Source organism: Zophobas morio, unplaced genomic scaffold (genome assembly GCF_036711695.1).
Source record: "Zophobas morio isolate AGI-343-1 ecotype UQ-CSIRO unplaced genomic scaffold, CSIRO_AGI_Zmor_V1 ptg000030l, whole genome shotgun sequence".
NCBI lineage: Eukaryota > Metazoa > Arthropoda > Insecta > Coleoptera > Tenebrionidae > Zophobas > Zophobas morio.
In genome coordinates this window covers 12,000,299-12,006,298 of record NW_026972135.1, presented here as the reverse complement: position 1 = coordinate 12,006,298, position 6,000 = coordinate 12,000,299, and the positions used below count along the sequence as shown (strand labels likewise).

Sequence of the window (6,000 nt, the reverse complement as noted above, 5' to 3'; positions counted from 1 at the left end):
CTTTGGCTATTCCATCAACATGTGCAATTTTGGTTTTATTGTTTGTAAATTCAAAGTTCATGTTAAGGTGTTTGAACTGTTCTTGGTTTCAATGCAATTTTACAGTAATAATGGGAAATGTTCTGGTTAAACATGTAACGGAAATTCATGTATTTAAGCTCAATTTATTTGAAATTAACGATTAAATTTTTGTTTTTTTTTTACGTTAGTACATTATCTACACTCAATAACTTGTTTCTAGATATTTATAATTTTTATTGCATTATTAAATTTTGGGAAAAAGGACCTTGAAAATTATCATCGGTCAAATTAAAATCATCATGGACCAGAAATGAGAGGTGCATTTTATGCTTATTTTGCATTACGCGAATGTGTTATTTTCTTATATCCGAATTATTTTCTCACAGCTTGAATTTGAACATTTATTCTTGAATTATTGCTTTGATTTTGAGCGTATTTTGTTTGTTGTTCGAAATTGTTGATGGAATAAGGAGCATACAATTTAATTGAATTTTGCTTGTTTGCTCACTTGTAATAATTGTAATACTCATGTTACTATTGTCAAAATTCCGGAGATTTTAACTTTAATCGAAATAGAAGCACAAGATCGCTTTTCGAAAACAGAACACGGTTTTGTAGTCAAAGCTGACGGGTTTTTTGTCATTTGTAATGGATTTTTAATTGTGAATATCATGAGGACCCTAATAACTGGCTGTTTTGCGAAGACGGGGTATAGAGTATAGTATGCGGTAGGTGTTTTGGGCATAGAAATGAGATGTGTGCGTGTTATACCTGTTAATAGAGTAGCATCATCGAGGAAGGAAGGGTGATAAGCTATGACGAGGAACTTAAATTCCATTCCCGTTACCTCCTTGTAGCTCGAGGGCTTATTTATCAGGGAATATAGGGTATTCCCCTTTCAATTTTGTCTTTAATTTCTTGCGCTCCCACCATTTATCAAATCATAGTTGTGGGCTCCATTTTGTTGACGATTACAGTTCAAAGGCACATTTTGAATATTTCGTCTAGCTATGTAATTTTGACGGGATATTTGGGTTATCAAAATTTTCAAATGATGGTGGAGTTTAATAAGATAATAATTCTTATTTAAATTTTATTTAAACTAATTTACCATTCCGATTCGTAAATATTAATTTGGAATGTGACTAAGTTTACGGTACCAATAAGATAGAGCTGCTGCGCATTATCATAGAGGGGTGCAGGATTACCTTGATGGGGCACAGTTAAACCAAACTCAAATTAACAAAGTGGAAAATTTGGAAAATAAAATAATAGAATCTGTCTCATCAGATGATTCACTTTGGCAACCTCAGCTTCAAATATTACGAAAAACTACAGTTTTACACTTTTATTGATGAAATGTGTTTGCTTTGTCCAAATAATGCTATAAAATAATAAAGTTTAAGTACGCCGGCAAAACCCCAGCTCCATAGTAACAGGGTTCTGTAATTTCGGTTGTATTACTGGTTGCATACATCTCGCGCCGCCCGTTTAACGCTATTTAAAATCAACACCTATTAAGACCTAATTATTCCGGTCCTGTATTGTTATTCAGTTCCTCCTTCCCTCCATGCCCCTAAAACGTGACAATCATTTTTATCTCGACACAAATACTAATCCCGGCGCGCGTTTCCGCACTCCTCAACTTTTCAAAGTAGGCACCACTGCTTCGGCCAAGGGCCATCCCAGACCCCCGCGCTGTGGTGGGGGCCGTCCCATCACCCCCCCAAACGCGGGATTATTCAACTTCAGCATGTAGTAGGTGCGCGTCCTTCCGCCGTCCACGTCCACGTTCATGTCGCATTGTCATTTGTTTCGTACGACAATTGGTCGCGCATGTCGCCTAATGTCACTGCGATCGCGTTTGGCTAGTTGTAAACACAAACTTCAAAATGGCGGTTCGTGTTATCAGTGATAACCAATTTTAGGTAAGTCTTGTGTCCCTTCGAGCCGGATCCGGCCCCGAAGGGCCTGAGCGGGCGACGCCGCCGCCGCGACGTCACTCGCACACGCGCCGCCGCCCTCCCCCTCCCCGGCGATCGATGCGACGGGCGGAAAAAATCGGCAACGTGTGGCTGTTTCGGGCGCTTTTCGAAAAATTCCCGCCGTTTTCGATCGAATTTCGATTGTTTCGCACGCGTCCACCCCATTGGCTGATAACGACAGCGGTTGCTCTGTTTACAACGTGGTCAATTATGATCTAGTTACCTGCGAGTGCGGTGCCTACTCGATTGTGCGAGCGTTTTTGGGGCACACCGAAAAGAAGGCTGGTGACGTTTCAGCACACTAGATAATGATAAAACGTAAGTTTTTTTGTCTTGGTGATGCGTCTGGGGGACTGTTCCCGGGTGTGTGACCATTTATTTGAGATTAGCGTGTTTGCTTTCGAAATTATCAATTGTTTGCGTATTGTTTATAAGTGCACTACAAATAGCCTTCGTTTGGGGATTATTTATTTAACTGTTATCGACGAAAATACACTTTTATCTTGAGAAAATGTGTGCGCTCTTTAGATAACTGATAATACCATGTCATGTCCACTTAATGGCGATGTCACACTAATTTACCAACTTTTGCGTGGACGGACTCTATTATCAAAATTGCTCCCTCTAAACGCGCCTTTAGGGAACTTTTATTACCCACACTTTTTTTGACGCCCTTTTCCAGTTTTTCTCGCAAAAACACCAAACAACGCTGATGATTATGTATTTATAACTGCTAAAGGTAAGCTTACATGGAACAGTGCCGTAAAAACATTACATCATTTATGTATATAGTATTGGGAAACGTGCGTTTGCACGAATCCACAATTATTTCCCAATTACAGCAAAACAAAACATGTATGCGCATAATTACTTATTTGTTCCGATCTTTATGGCAACTAATAATTGTAAACACACCATTAATTCTTCAATTGCCCAGTTTCAACGGTATTATAACATGCGTTACTTTTTTTATTGCAGTTTTCGTTGCAAATTATAGGCAAATCAGAGAGTTTCCGCACATAACTGATTTAAAATAAAATAAGCATGCAAAATTTTTTCCATTACGACAACTCTGAAGAAAGAAATTCTAACACGAATAATGTTGGTGACGAATTAATCACCCGCCAAAAAAAAGGACGTGCGCACAATTTAAATTTACTTTTTTTTTGCTGAAAACAAACCCATTTAATTGTGCTTGCTATTTAATCAAATAAAATAAATTCATTTTACATTACAACACGAAGTCAAAAACGACGTCAAGTAGGTTCTCGATGGTTGAAAAAAAAGTTTGTACGTTACCTATATGCGTTTACGGAGTTATTTCACCTGCGTTACAGCTTACGTCTTTGAAATTAATTTTTGCGGTCAGTGTCAATGCAACTTCGCAAATTATTTTAATTCCATACATTACAAACTACGTATTGCAAATTACCAACGCAAAATATTAAGTAGTGGCGAGATAATCAAACTTATTATGTCAAGTCAATCGTAATTATATGCCTTTAATAGCAATAACAAATCTTTGTGCACTCTTCCTATGCCTTATTTATAAGCGAGGGGACTTTCGAGTAAATGCTTGCGTCACGCTAAGTTGTAAGGTTATTATTTAGTAGGGAAATTTTTAATAGACCCTTTTGGGGCTGGCGGCGATCTTAAAGGGTAGTTCAACTAAAAATAACTGTGCATTTGAGATGTGGGGGCGGGTTTTCTTGGAAAGTCGTTGCGACCAGTTCGCATTTTCATCGAAAAGGTTATCCAAGAAATGGACTTTTAAAACGTCGCTGTTAATTTTATAAGTAAATATCTTTGTGTCGCACGGATGATTATTTTTTAATTGTATTCACACAAAACCGTTATTCATACATATCTAAATGTGCTAAGTATGGTTTTAGAGTTAGCGAAACGTTGACTTATTATTTGTTTGTACAAGTTATAACACCGTCTTTAATTATTGTCTGTTGCAAGGTCACTGGACAATTTGTTTAAATTTTATAAACGCATTAAAACATAACCTAACAATGGTGATTGTAGTTGCAATAGTGAAATGACGTCACCGTGACAGAATGAACACATGAAAACATTTTCGTCTAGTACTTACCAGCAAACCTAAAAAAACTTTTGTTGCGCTACTGCAGCCTATGTGACTCCACATACGCACAATCACGTGTCTCAATATACAATACAAATATGAATCACAAAAGACACAATTTAACAAAATGCAATCACTTTTTCAATTTAGTGCACAGGTCATTACTAAATGTAGCGTGCATTTCATACAAAACACATTGATTGGAGGCATGTTTGTGAAAATTGGATTCCTATTTGACGTGTATGAGTGATGGGTGATGCTTGACACAACTAATTAAAATATGATTTATTAACCTGAATTGTACCCATACTCCAATAAAATACTTTACTTCCACTTTATTTTCGTGGTCCTTGCAGTGTGCAACAGTGCGACGAGTCGAACTAATATTGTCAACAGTTTTTAGCAAACGTTCCTTAGAACACCCACCATTTTGTGCCACATCAAGGTCACTAGAAGCGCGCGAATATTAATAGTGTGTAGAAACTGCGATGCCGGATCAAACAGTATCAATTTTTTTCTGAGCAGGGAATGCGTTAAAGTTGATTGTATGTGTGATTATATGCATATACCAGGGCACGATAGGTCTAGTGACCTCTGCCCCTTATTTCAATGACAATAATTATACGCAGCATTTTGAATTTACTAGGTAGATGGCAATCTTGGTCGTGAAATAATTTAAGGTTATGTTTCATCTCACTGTCTTTCCATTTTTAAACTTCAAATTGACAATCCACTTTGAAGTGTCACTCTTAAAATAACAAACTATATAGGTTTTATTAATAATTATACCTGATTCGCCGACTGTATTTTTTACATTTATAGTATACTAAACTGCATATGTTTAATTAAGGTCAAAGTTTATCAAGAACTCGTTACAAAAATTATAACATATCGACTTTGATCTGTCGATATTAATAACTAATATATATTCATGTAGTTGTTAAAAAGTAAAATAATATTAATATACTTGTTTTAATAACCCGTCATTTTAATGATATGGTTTTGATAAAATACGTGCGTCAGAATGTCTAAATGTCTCAAGAAGAATGTATCACTTGTTTCACGTCGATGCCTAAGCATAGTGTGCGAATTCGATTTTGTGGTCTGATACTAGCTTGACGTGACAGTGCAGGGGCGTATGTTACATGAACAAAAAAAGTGGTTGCAAATTAAGTCGATATTTGGCGTTTGTACTTCCCGAGCATAGTCTAGAATAGGAAAAAATAGGACTCCCATTTCTGTTTGGCGTTTCTTGGTGAATAAATTAAAAATTTCTATCTGAATAACTTTACTTATAGTAGTCGAATTTTTTCGGAAGGCGGAACGTCGTAGTGCAGCTCAATTTTAGGGTAAGCGGTATATGCAATTTCGAAGAGACAAACAGGCCCGGAGCTCGAAATTTTGGCGATAAAATACCATTCTGTCACATGGACGGCCTCTTCTAGATTACAGCGTTGCGTAACAAGCAAGATATCGTTTACCACGAAAAATACTTGGTTGTTGAGTGTACCTCATTTAGCGTATAGTCAAACTGATTATCATTAGCTACGTTACTTACGTTGCTAGCACTCATTACTACGCAGTTATCTTTTTACAAATAAAATGACACGTGGCGTCTCTTCCTGTCAAATGATTTCAATCATTTTTGAAATCTGAAAAGAATTTTAGGTTTTCCGTTTCTACAGAATATACTCACCAGTGTTTATTTTGCGTATCGTTGGACGTGCTTTTACAAAACACGAACAATTCGACTGTGTATTTCTGTAATCTTTTAAGTACTGATAAGATAAGATTAAAAAGGGCAAATACCACAAGGCCATATATTATATATACAGTTGCGTTAATCCAAAAAGTTAGTAAAACGTAATTCTCTTTCATATGTCGTCGTAAATTATTCACCTTAAG

At 36.6% G+C, this 6,000-nt stretch overlaps 1 protein-coding gene across 2 annotated transcripts in view; it reads left to right on the top strand.

The window, feature by feature from the left end:
* Positions 1-1,660: 1,660 nt before the first annotated feature.
* Positions 1,661-6,000, top strand: part of LOC135139023 (myb-like protein X) — a 40,976-nt gene continuing 36,636 nt past the window's right edge. The window contains exon 1 of one of the 2 annotated variants that reach the window (XM_064069089.1): positions 1,661-1,949. The gene's annotated coding sequence lies outside the window, so the exon portion shown is untranslated. The other variant, XM_064069091.1, reaches the window with a different exon arrangement.